This window comes from Heptranchias perlo, chromosome 18 (assembly GCF_035084215.1).
Source record: "Heptranchias perlo isolate sHepPer1 chromosome 18, sHepPer1.hap1, whole genome shotgun sequence".
NCBI lineage: Eukaryota > Metazoa > Chordata > Chondrichthyes > Hexanchiformes > Hexanchidae > Heptranchias > Heptranchias perlo.
Genome location: NC_090342.1, coordinates 50,007,280 through 50,019,525, shown reverse-complemented (window position 1 = coordinate 50,019,525; position 12,246 = coordinate 50,007,280). Strand labels below are relative to the sequence as shown.

At 42.8% G+C, this 12,246-nt stretch overlaps 1 long non-coding RNA gene across 1 annotated transcript; it reads left to right on the top strand.

Annotated features, from left to right (window-relative positions):
- Positions 1–874: 874 nt before the first annotated feature.
- Positions 875–4,949, top strand: LOC137335014 (uncharacterized). The gene is made up of 3 exons (XR_010966301.1): positions 875–919; positions 2,688–2,752; positions 4,770–4,949. It is a non-coding gene; the product is annotated as an uncharacterized lncRNA (long non-coding RNA).
- Positions 4,950–12,246: the final 7,297 nt, after the last annotated feature.

Here is a 12,246-nt window from a genome sequence, read left to right as displayed (position 1 = left end):
AACCCGGAAGTGGGCGGGATCGAGGCGCGATCCGGTCCCGCTCCTGGATTTCGCGATTTTCGGGGCCCCCCCACCGAGAACGCACCCGATAGCGGGTGCAAAAATCGGGCCCTTAGTATCTGAAGTTTGTCGCACAAGGGCAATGGAGAAAAATTAGCATATGTACAGGAGGGGGAGCGAGAGATTAGGTAAGAGAAATGCAGAAAAATTAAAATGGGATTAGATCAGGGCAAAACTAAAAATATTTAAATTTGTTTGTAAAACTATTGTTCCTTTTTGCCTTTGACTGAATCCGTTCTGTGTGTAGCTTTTTAACAGGTGCAGAGTGGTACAAGTCGAACTCTACTTTGAACAGTATCAAAGCAAAACACAGCTTCAGTAAAGTGTTCAATAAGTTCAGGTGTGAAGAGTCGGTTATTTTCCAATTTGAGAGAGTGGGCCGGATCTTGCTGGAAAAATAATGGTGCATTGATGACACACGCTGTTATTAATGTGCAAATCGGCCAGCATGTTCAGGGGATTAAGAGATACTTTGTGAGTTGCAAATCTCCAGAACTTACTGGTCAATTTATGCCGCTCGCTTCGCACAAACGGCATCTCACCCGTGGCCTCCCCGTTATTTTTAAGAACTTGCTGGATTTGCACATTAATTGTCCATTAAACTCGCCGCAGAAAGTTAAGCCTGGTAATTAAGAGCACAAGTACCCTTTTAATGAATTGTTAATGCAATGCCAATCAAACTCTGTGGCCCAGAAAGGGAACAATTTAAAGTGTTGAATCTCATTCATGCATGTAGTAAATTGTTGTTGGAGATCTTAAAAATTTTAAATGTTTGAATTTTTTCTTATTTTTCCTTTCTGTCACTAAGGTCCCAGATGCCCCATTGCCCTCACAAGGCCGTAATCAGCTCGCACTTCCAGTAAGTTACGGCGCAAAAAGATTTTGTGCTGAAGGGTGCAGGAAAAAGTCTTCACTAAATGGAACAATTTTAAAGGGGGTGTAGGAACAAAGAGACCTGGGGATGTACATACACCCTTTGAAGGTGCAGGACAAGTTGAGAAGGCTATTAATAAGGCATATGAGAGCCATGGGTTTATAAATAGAGGCATAGAATACAAAAGCAAGGAAGTTATGCTAAACATTTATAAAACACTGGTTAGGCCCCAGCTGGAGTATTGCGTTCAGTTCTGGGCACCACACTTGAGGAAGGATGTTAAGGCCTTAGAGAGGGTGCAGAGGAGATTTACTAAAATGGTACCAGGGATAAAAGACTTGAGTTATGTGGAGAGACGAGAGAAACTGGGATTGTTCTCCTTATAGCACAGAAGTTTAAGGGGAGATTTGATAGAGTAAACAAGGAGAAACTGTTTCCACTGGCGGCTGGGTCGGTAACCAGAGAACACATTTAAGATAATTTGTAAAAGCAGAGGGGAAACGAGGAAAAAAATGTTTACATAGCAAGTTATTATGATCTGGTTTGCACTGTCTGAAAGGGTGGTGGAAGCAGATTCAATAGTAACTTTCTAAAAAGAATTAGATATATACTTGAAAAGGGTACATTTCTTTTTATGGGGAAAGAGCCAGTGAGTGGAATTAATTGGATAGCTTTTTCAAAGAGCTGGCACAGGCACGGTGGGCCAAATGGCCTCCTTCTATGCTGTATGATTCTACAATTTTGTAGTGGCATACGCCGCGAGATGCCCCGCTCTAGCAAGATCCGGCCCATTATAATTTCACACAGTTATGGAATGGTAACATTGACAGTCTCACTTAAAACAAAAAAATGCCAACCAGACAGTTTGAACAATGAGCCATGGGCGCAGCTGGAATTCCCTTTGGTTCAGAGATATCCATTGGCTGTGCTGCTTCTGATTGGCCACTAACCTTGCTGTGGTGTATTCAAATCAGTTTTCTGGTAAAATTTGGCGTAAGTTCACCACTGGAGAATCGTAGGCGCACAATGGTCTCACATATGGCGTTAGTTGCCAGTCTCGCAGTTGCAGGAAATTCGGGGTCATTAGTTTGGCCTTGACATGAAAGCGTCACTGTAGCATGATATACTATTTGGAGTCCAGCAAGTAGACTGGTTCTCCAACCCCTCAATTAAATTGGTCTTCTATTTAGTTGAAGGCCTTTGCAGGGCTTCCAAAATGCTGACAGTGTAAAGCGATGGCTTTCAAACCTTTCTCTGTGGGAGAGGATCGCCTGCAAACATTGTTACTCTCCAAGGGACCCCCGTCCTCACTGCTGACACACAGCCTCATCCAAAGGAAAACTGTGCAATTGTTGCAGCAAATTATTTATTTTTTATTAGTATACAGCAATGGAGATAACATGCTAGTAAGTCAAGAAATACAGGAAAATATAGAATACAGAATTCTCAAGACTTTGTGCTCACAGCGCACAGTATTGCAGTAATCAGATGATGGGAATTTCATGAACTCATAGGCCTCTATAACTCCCTACAAACTCCTGAAAGCGCATGGATCCCTGTTTACAAGTCTACGTAACGTTAACATTTCATTACTTAAATGTTGCAGTTTTTACGATACACCACAGATGCAATAATGTTTACAAACTCTACTTCCAAATAATTTGCTAAAATATTGAGCTAATGCTGCAATGTGTTCAATTCTTTTATTGAAAGTTACAGGTGGATTATTTTTGTTTTTGCATTATTTACAAAGACAGGCACAAATGCTGGAATGGATTTCGATACCAATAATTACAATGTCCGCATGCTGCAATGCAGGTATTGGAAATACTGAACTTGAATCTCTGGCAACCCTTTGTAACAAAGTGGTTTTCAATACTTTGTGTGGAGGCAGAAGATGTGGGTATGGTTCTTAATGAATACTTTGCGTCTGTCTTCACAAAAGAGAGGGGTGACGCAGACATTGTAGTTAAGGAAGAGGGGTGTGAAATATTGGATGGGATAAACTTAGTGAGAGAGGAAGCGTTAAGGGGATTAGCATATTTGAAAGTAGATAAATCACCAGGCCCGGATGAAATGTATCCCAGGCTGTTAAAAGAAGTAAGGGAGGAAATAGCGGAGGCTCTGACCATCATTTTCCAATGCTCACTGGATGTGTGGTGCCAGAGGATTGGAGGACTGCTAACATTGTACCATTGTTTAAAAAGGGAGCAAGGGATAGACCAAATCATTACAGGCCAGTCAGTCTAACCTCGGTGCTGGGCAAATTATTGGAATCAATTCTGAGGGGCAGGATAAACCGTCACTTAGAAAGGCATGGGTTAATCAAGGACAGTTAGCATGGATTTGTTACGGGAAGGTCATGTCTGACTAACTTGATTGAATTTTTTGAGGAGGTAACAAGGAGGGTTGATGAGGGTAGTGCATTTGGTGTAGTCTACATGGATTTTAGCAAGGCTTTTGACAAAGTCCCACATGGCAGACTGGTCAAAAAAGTAAAAGCCCATGGCATCCAAAATTGGCTCAGTGGTAGGAAGCAAAGGGTAATGGTCGACGGGTGTTTTTGTGAGTGGAAGGCTGTTTCCAGTGGGATTCTGCAGGGCTCAGTACTAGGTCCCTTGCTTTTTGTGATATATATTAATGATTTGGACTTAAATGTAGGGGGCATGATTAAGAAGTTGGCAGATGATACAAAAATTGGCCGTGTGGTTGATAGTGAGGAGGAAAGCTATAGACTGCAGGAAGATATCAATGGACTGGCCAGGTGGGCAGAAAAGTGGCAAATGGAATTCAATCTGGAGAAGTGTGAGGTAATACATTTGGGGAGGTCAAACAAGGCAAGGGAATACACAATAAATGGGAGGATACTGAAAGGTGTAGAGGAAGTGAGGGACGGTGGAGTGCATGTCCACAGATCCCTGAAGGTAGCAGGACAGGTAGATAAGGTGGTTAAGAAGGCCGAGGCATAGAATATAAGAGCAGGGAGGTTATGCTGGAACTGTATATAATACTGGTTAGGCAACAGCTTGAGTACTGTGTACAGTTCTGATCACCACGTTACAGGAAGGATGTCATTGCACTAGAGAGGGTTCAGAGGAGATTTATGAGGATGTTACCAGGACTGGAGAATTTTAGCTATGAGGAAAGATGGGATAGTCTGAGATTGTTCTCTTTGGAACAGAGGAGGATGAGGCATGATTTAATTGAGGTGTACAAAATTATGAGGGGCCTAGATAGAGTGGATAGGAAGGCTCTATTTCCCTTAGCAGAGAAGTCAATTACTCAGGGGCATAGATTTAAAGTGATTAATAGAAGGATTAGAGGGGAGCTGAGGAACATTTTTTTCACCCAGAGGGTGGGAGGGGTCTAGAACTCACTGCCTGAAAGGGTGGTAGAGGCAGAAACCCTCAACTCATTTAAAAAGTACCTGGATGTGCACCTGAAGTGCAGTGACCTGGAAAGCTACGGACCAAGTGCTGGAAAGTGGGATTAGGCTGAGTGGCTCATTTTCGGCTGGCATGGACACAATGGGCCGAATGGCCTCTTTCTGTGCCGTAAATTTTCCATGATTCTATGATTCTATGTAATTACACTATCAATCCTTTCAATCAGAAAGTCTGTCTTAAAAGGATTTTTATTGTTGTTTCCATCTGCATTACGATTGACTGTTTAAATATATTCCCCCTCATTGCTAAGCAAATTCAGCTTGGTGGTAGCAGTCTGAATGAAAATGTAATTTCATCAGTTGTCAAATGTCAAAAATTGAAATCTGAATTGATCCCTAGGCCATGGACTTATTGTGATGTAATGCTGCTTCGATATTGTTTCTTAACAGGCAATCTTCGAAGAGGCTGCTTCTACATCAAAGGAAAAGACTTCCTTATAATTCAGGGACACTCTTGTTTTCTAGTCACCTGACCTCAATATGTATAGGGGGCAGTAAGAACTTAATTAGAAATATTTTTTTTGTGTTTAGAGCATCTATAAGCATTACCTTTGCTGTCTTCATTTTAACCAGTTCATTTTAATTATTGTACTGTTAAAATATTGTAATTTTTTCTGCATTTGTGTTATTTTATCTATAAATAAATTCAGATAGTAGTTTTAGCCTGTACACTATTATCTAGCAATGTGCTATTTTTAGACATTCTGAATCAGAGAATCATAGAATCATAGAAAGTTTACAGCACGGAAGGAAGCCATTCGGCCCATCGAGTCCGGGCCGGCTCTAAGCAAGAGCAATCCAGCTAGTCCCACTACCACGTGTTTTCTAAAGGTTGAGCATGACTTCCTTACTTTTGTACTCTATGCCTCTATTAATAATGCCCAGGATCCCATGTGCTGTTGCCTTCTCAATTTGTCCTGCCACTTTCAAAGATTTGTGTACATATACCCCCAGGCCTCTTTGTTCCTGCACCCCCTTTAAAATTGTACGATTTAGTTTATATTGCCTCTCCTCATTCTTCCTACCCAAAATGCACCACTTTGCACTTCTCTGCGTTAAATTTCATCTGCCATGTATCTGCCCGTTTCACCAGTCTGTCTATGTCCTCCTTAAATCTGTTACTATCCTCCATATTGTTTACTACATTCCTGAGTTGCGTGTCATCTGTGAACATTGAAATTATACCTTATATACCCAAGTCCAGGCCATTAATATATATCAAAAACAGCAGAGATCCTAATAATGAGCCCTGGGGAACACCACTGTATACTTCCCTCCAGTCTGAAAAACAACCATTCACCACTACTCTCTGCATTGTGTCCCTTAGCCAATTTTGTACCCACGCCGCCACTGTCCCTTTAATCCCATGGGCTTCAATTTTACTAACAAGTCTATTATGTACTTTATAAAATGCATTTTGAAAGTCCATATTCACATCAACCGCACTACCCTCGTCAACTCTCTCTGTTACTTCATCAAAGAACTCAATCAAGTTCGTCAAACACAATTTTCCTTTAACAAATTCGTGCTGACTTTTATTCATTAGCCCATACTTTTCCAAGCGCCAATTAATTTTGCCAGGATCAATGTCTCTAAAAGTTTCCCCACCACCGCCGTTCGGCTGACTGACCTGTAATTGCTGGGTTTATCCCTCTCCCCATTTTTGAACAGGGGTATAACTTTTGCAATCCTCCAATCCTCCGGCACCATCCCCATATCTAAGAAGGATTGGAAAATGGTGGTCTGAGCCTCCCCAATTTCCACTCTTTCTTCCCTCACTAACCTAGGATGCATCCCATCTGGACCGGGTGACTTTTCTACTTTGAGTACTGCCAATCTTTTAAGTACCTCCTCTTTATCTATTTTTATCCTGTCCAATATCGCTGCAACCTCCTCCTTTACTGTTACAATGGCAGCATCCTGTTCTCTAGTGAAGACAGAAGCAAAGTATTCATTTAGTAACTCAGCCATGCACTCTGCCTCCACAAGAAGATCTCTTTTTTGTCCCTAATCGGTTCCACCCTTCCTTTGTCTACCCTTTTATTGTTTATATGTTTATAAAAGACTTTTGGGTTCCCTTTTATATTCATAAAATCATAGATGGTTACAGTATGGAAGGAGGCCATTCAGCTCATCGAGTCCATGCCGGCTCTCTGCAAGAGCAATCCAGATAGTCCCACTCCCCCGCCCTTTCCCTGTAGCCCTTCAAATTTTTTCCCTTCAAGTACTTATCCAATTCCCTTTTGAAAGCCACGATTGAATCTGCCTCCACCATTCCCTCAGGCAGTGCATTCCAGATCATAACCACTCGCTGTGTAAAAAAAGTTTTTCCTCATGTCGCCCTTGGTTCTTTTGCCAATCACCTTAAATCTATGTCCCCTGGTTCTTGACCCTTCCGCCAATGGGAACAGTTTCTCTCTATCTACTCTGACTAGGCCCTTCATGATTTTGAATATCTCTGTCAAATCTCCTCTCAATATTCTCTGTTCTAAGGAGAACAACCCCTGTTTCTCCAGTCTATCCACGTAACAGAAATCCTTCATTCCTGGTACCATTCTACTAAATCTCTTCTGCACCCTCTCTAAGGCCTTCACATCCTTCCTAAAATGTGGCACCCAGAATTGGACACAATACTCCAGTTGTGGCCGAACTAGTGTTTTATAAAGGTTCATCATAACTTCCAGCTATGAAGTGGCTTATGTTTGCCACTAATCTATTCTCATACTCTCTTTGCCCCTCTTATTCCCTTTTTTAGATTTCCTCCTGATACTTTCTGATAACCTAATGATAATATGATCACTGTGCAGTGTATCCAAATGCTCCCCCACTGAAACATGCTCAACATGCTCCACCTGCCCTACGCCTAGTAAATCCCACTGTCCCCAGAACTAGATCCAACATTACTTCCATCCTCCTTCGGCTGGTAACACACTGTTGCAGAAAGTTCTCTCGAATGTTAAGAAAAGACATACTTGCTCTCAAGGCAGTACAAAGAAGGTTCACTCGGTTAATCCCAGGGATGAGGGGGTGGACATATGAGGAGAGGTTGAGTAGATTGGGACTCTACTCATTGGAGTTCAGAAGAATGAGAGGCGATCTTATTGAAACATATAAGATTGTGAAGGGGCTTGATCGAGTGGATGCGGTAAGGATGTTCCCAAGGATGGGTGAAACTAGAACTAGGGGGCATAATCTTAGAATAAGGGGCTGCTCTTTCAAAACTGAGATGAGGAGAAACTTCTTCACTCAGAGGTCTGTGGAATTTGCTGCCCCAGGAAGCTGTGGAAGCTACATCATTAAATAAATTTAAAACAGAAATAGACAGTTTCCTAGAACTAAAGGGAATTAGGGGTTACGGGGAGCGGGCAGGAAATTGGACATGAATTTAAATTTGAGGTTAGGATCAGATCAGCCATGATCTTATTGAATGGCGGAGCAAGCTCGAGGGGCCGATTGGCCTACTCCTGCTCCTATTTCTTATATTCTTATGTATTTCAGAAATTCCTCTCCCTCTTTGCCCTTTACGCTATTACTGTCCCAGTCTATATTGGGATAATTGAAGTCCCTCATTGTCACTACTTTATAGTTCTTCATCTTTCTGTAATTTGTCTGCAAATTTTCTTCTCTATCTCCTTCCTACTATTTGGTGTCCTGTAGTATACACCCAGTAGCGTAATAGCTCCTCTATTGTTCCTTAATTATAACCAAATAGATTCTGTCTTTGATCCCTCAACTACATCATCCCTTTCCCGTGCTAGAATAGCATCTTCCATCAATATTGCCACCATGCCTCCCCCCACCCTCCTTTCTTTCCTTTCCTTCTCTTTCTTTCCTTAATACCTTGTAGCCAGGAATATTAAGTATCCAATCTTCCCCTTCTTTGAGCCAGATCTCTGATATTGCCATGTAACAACTTGAACCTGCAACTCACCACGCTGTACACACATGCACTCTAAACTCACCTTAAATTGCCTCACATTTGTCCCCTGTTTGATCCCTGATAATATTATTTCTGAACTATTCTTTACTCTAGTGCTACCTGTCCCTCCCAGTCCTCTGTGCACCTTGTTTCTCCTCTCTAATGTTTCATCCTGGTGCCCATCCCCAGCCAAATTAGTTAAAAACCTCTCCTATAGCACTAGTTAACCTCCCCGCGAGGACATTGATCCCAGCTTTGTTGAGGTGGAACCCGTCCGCCTTGAACAGATCCCCCTTGCCCCAGGAATCTGAAGCCCTCCCTCCTGCACCATTGTTCCGGCCGCACATTAACCTGTCTTATCCTAATATTCCTATACTCACTAGTGTGTGGCACTGGGAAAAATCCAGAGATTACTACCTTTGGAGCCCTGCTTTTTAACTTCCTCCCTAGCTCCTGAAACTCTCAGGACCTCAACCCTTTTCCTTCCTATGTCATTGGTTCCTACATGGACCATGACTTCTGGCTGTTCCCCTTCCCCCCCCTCAAAATGTTCTGCACCATCTCAGTGATGTCCTTTACCCCGGCACCAGGGAGGCAACACATCATGCGGGACTCACGTCAGCAGTTGCAGAAACGTCTGTCGATCCCCCGACTATCAAATCCCTTATAACAACTGCATTTCTTTTGCCCCCTGTGCAGCCGAGTCTCCCACAGTGCCGTGGATTTGCTCCTGACTGCACTCCCCCGACGGGTCAACACTCTCACTGATATTCAACACTGAATGCTACACTCTCAGGGGACTCCTGCAGTGCCTGCCTGCTCCTCCTAGTCCGTCTGCTGGTCACCCACTCCCTCAGAAAGTCTGAGCTCACGCAGTTGGCGGCACTTCCTGCACATGTGGTTTTCCAGGACACACAAAGTGTTCTGGAGTTCCTACATGGCATAGGATGTGCAAGCGATGGGCCCCAGCTGTTCTGCCATGTTAGCTACAGTTATTTAAACTGTTTGTTTAGCTTTAAGGCGATTTAATGTATATCTAACACTAAAACACTAACCACTAAAAAACACCAACCACCACTAAAGAACAATCACTAAGAACAATAACCATTAAAAACACTAACCAATGAACCAAATATTTACTGACTTTTTCTTGATTTTTGATTCCTCGATCTGCTCCACTCAGATTTTGTCTCAGTCTTTTAAAAAAAATATTATATGCTGTTTTAGTTGTTTTAAAAGTTGATAGATTGGTTTATAGTTCCTTGATTTAAATCACTTAGCACCTCCTTCCCCCTCTGCACCTAATTCCCACACTCACCAAATTCCCAATTGAAAGTCCTCCCTCTGTTAGGGCTTCACTCCGTTAGAGGGTCATTCTCTGTCTTTGCTCAAGCTCTGTGCTTTAGCAAAGTTCCTTGTATCTTTCTGACACACCCTAGTTACAATTGGTTAGTCAACTTTCAGCCAGGCACCTACTTACAGCTGATTGTCTGTTAACTACTAACTGTCACTGACTTGCAGCACTGACTTGCCACTTTTTAAAATTCTTAAACTAAGTTAAATTTAAGTTTGATAAAACACACTTACCACTTGCCAGTGAATTCTCACACTCAAAAAAACCCAGTTGAAAGTCTTCATTCTGTTAGCACTTCACTCCATTAAAGATTCATTCTCTGTCTTTGCCAACCTTTGTACTCTGTGAGGACATCCCATTTTTAATACATTAAATGTAGATTATACGGGCATGATTTTATCGGGGGGAGGTGGGGTGGGGTGCGAGTGGGGTCGAATTCCTGACGGGAAACCCGGAAGTACGGGTTTCCCGGACATCCGTACGATTTTGGCATTTCCCGCCTGACAGGCTGGTCTGATTAACAGGCTGACCTCATTCGGATGGGAGAAGAGGAAGGAAGAGGGCGAGAACAGATGTTAGATGGAGGTGGGATTATCGGGGAGGTGGGGCTCAGTCATTGGGGGTCATCGAGGGAAGGGTCGGGGGGCTCAGTCATCAGGGGTCATGGGGGAGGGTTGAGAGGTCAGTCATTGGGGGGTCGAGGGGTATGTCATGGGGGGTCGGGGCATCAGTCATCTGGGGGTTGGAGGGTCAGTTATTTGGGGCTCGGGGAGTCAGTTATTGGGGGGATCGGGGGGATCGTGGGGCTCAGTCATTGGGGGGGGGTCAATCATCAGGGGGTTCAGTCATCAGGGGGTTCAGTCATCAGGGGGCTCAGTCATTGGGGGGTCGGGGTCGGGGGCCTTCGTGGGGATCGGAGATCGTGGTGGGGGAGAACAGACATCATGGGGGGACAGATTGGAGATCATGGGGGTGGTCGGAGTTCATGGGGGGGGGTTGAAGATCATGGGGGGGTCTCTGCAGGTGAGCTTGTTGGGCCTGGAGGAAGCACTCCTGCTCCTCCGGGCCCACAAGCTGTGCTATAAAGGCACTTACCTGCAGTTTCGGGCCTTCTCGCCTCCTCTCATGTGGTGTGAAGGAGAAGGATCCCAGGGATTAAAAATAAAAAATCTGTAAAAATGGAAGCCCAGAGCCTCCTTGAAAACTTTTTCTGACCAACCCACCTCCTGAGAGTGGGTTGGTCGCCCACCCAATGTCCTGCTCCCATGAAAACCAGAAGTGGCCAGGATGGAGGAGGGTTGGGGGTAGGTTTTAGATTTTAAAAATTTTTACTGCCCCCCCCTTCCCAGGCCACCCATTTTTCCCATTTAAAATCATGCCCTATATAGTAAATGTGAATATCAGAATTTCAGGGACTGGAATGTGGAGTGGCCTATCACTCAGATAATTGGGATGAAAGGCTTCTCTGTTGTTGGCTTTAACATTTGGATATGAAATCAATTTCACAGTCCCAATCCAGTTATGTCCTCATCTTAAAATTACCCGTAATCCAGCACTAATTGGCAATCTTACTCAGAGTAGCCGCAGGATTAGAAATGGTAAAATGGTCCACGAGGGCTGATTTCATGAGCTTAAAGCTGAGGCACAATGTTTGGACAGTTTAGAGAGAGATTATTTACTGCTGTATACTTAACTTGTGAGTGCTTGATAAAAGTACTCCATCCTCTAGCTCTATCATACCTCACCTTGATAAGCACAAAATAAGTTGAAAAAGAGTTGACATTTCTGGGTTATTGTCAGTATTAGTCAAATGATGTGTTAGCTAATGCATGAGGTTAGTGCAGTGGTTTTATTAAGTCCCACTTCTCTGTCAGTGGTCTAAATCCAAATTTAATACAGAGAAATTAAAAAGAGGCATCCTTTCATTGATTGTTCTAAATAGTTACACTCTGATGCAGTCCCTTAAATCCTCACTCAATTTCTAAATTGTCTCAATATTGACGAATGATTCAGTACGTGAAGTTCTGACAAGCCCAGGATTCATACCTTGTCCCTGGCACTGTCATTGAGTATTCCCAACCTAATATTTAGAGCTATAACACTGAACATCACCTTTAATCTTTGTACCTGGAAGCATTATGCAATCCTTCATATAGCATGTACTCTGTATTGAACCATGACATGAGATTGTGTAGAAATCAACAAGGCAAGGAAACATTTATCACAACGAATACTTCTCTGCTAAAGGTAAAATTGAGGATGTTTGTTGGGATCAGATTGGTGCAATGTAGCATAAGATTTATCTCAGCTGGGAGTAATAATACTTTCAATGGAATAAAATGCAGTTGAATTCTATTATATGCAAGCAATAGGTTATGTTGGTTAAAACTGAGTGTAGAAAAAACCTATCATAAAACACAATGGATATGCCAGTATTAAATGCAAATTTTTGCTGTTGAACATCAAGAACAAATTTGGACTTTATAAATAAAAAAAATGCTGGAAATAGACTGCAGGTTCCTCGGTGTCTGAAAGAGAAAATACATTTTAGGTGGGAATAAAACAGGATTATCTTAACCTTATGAATTTTTGTA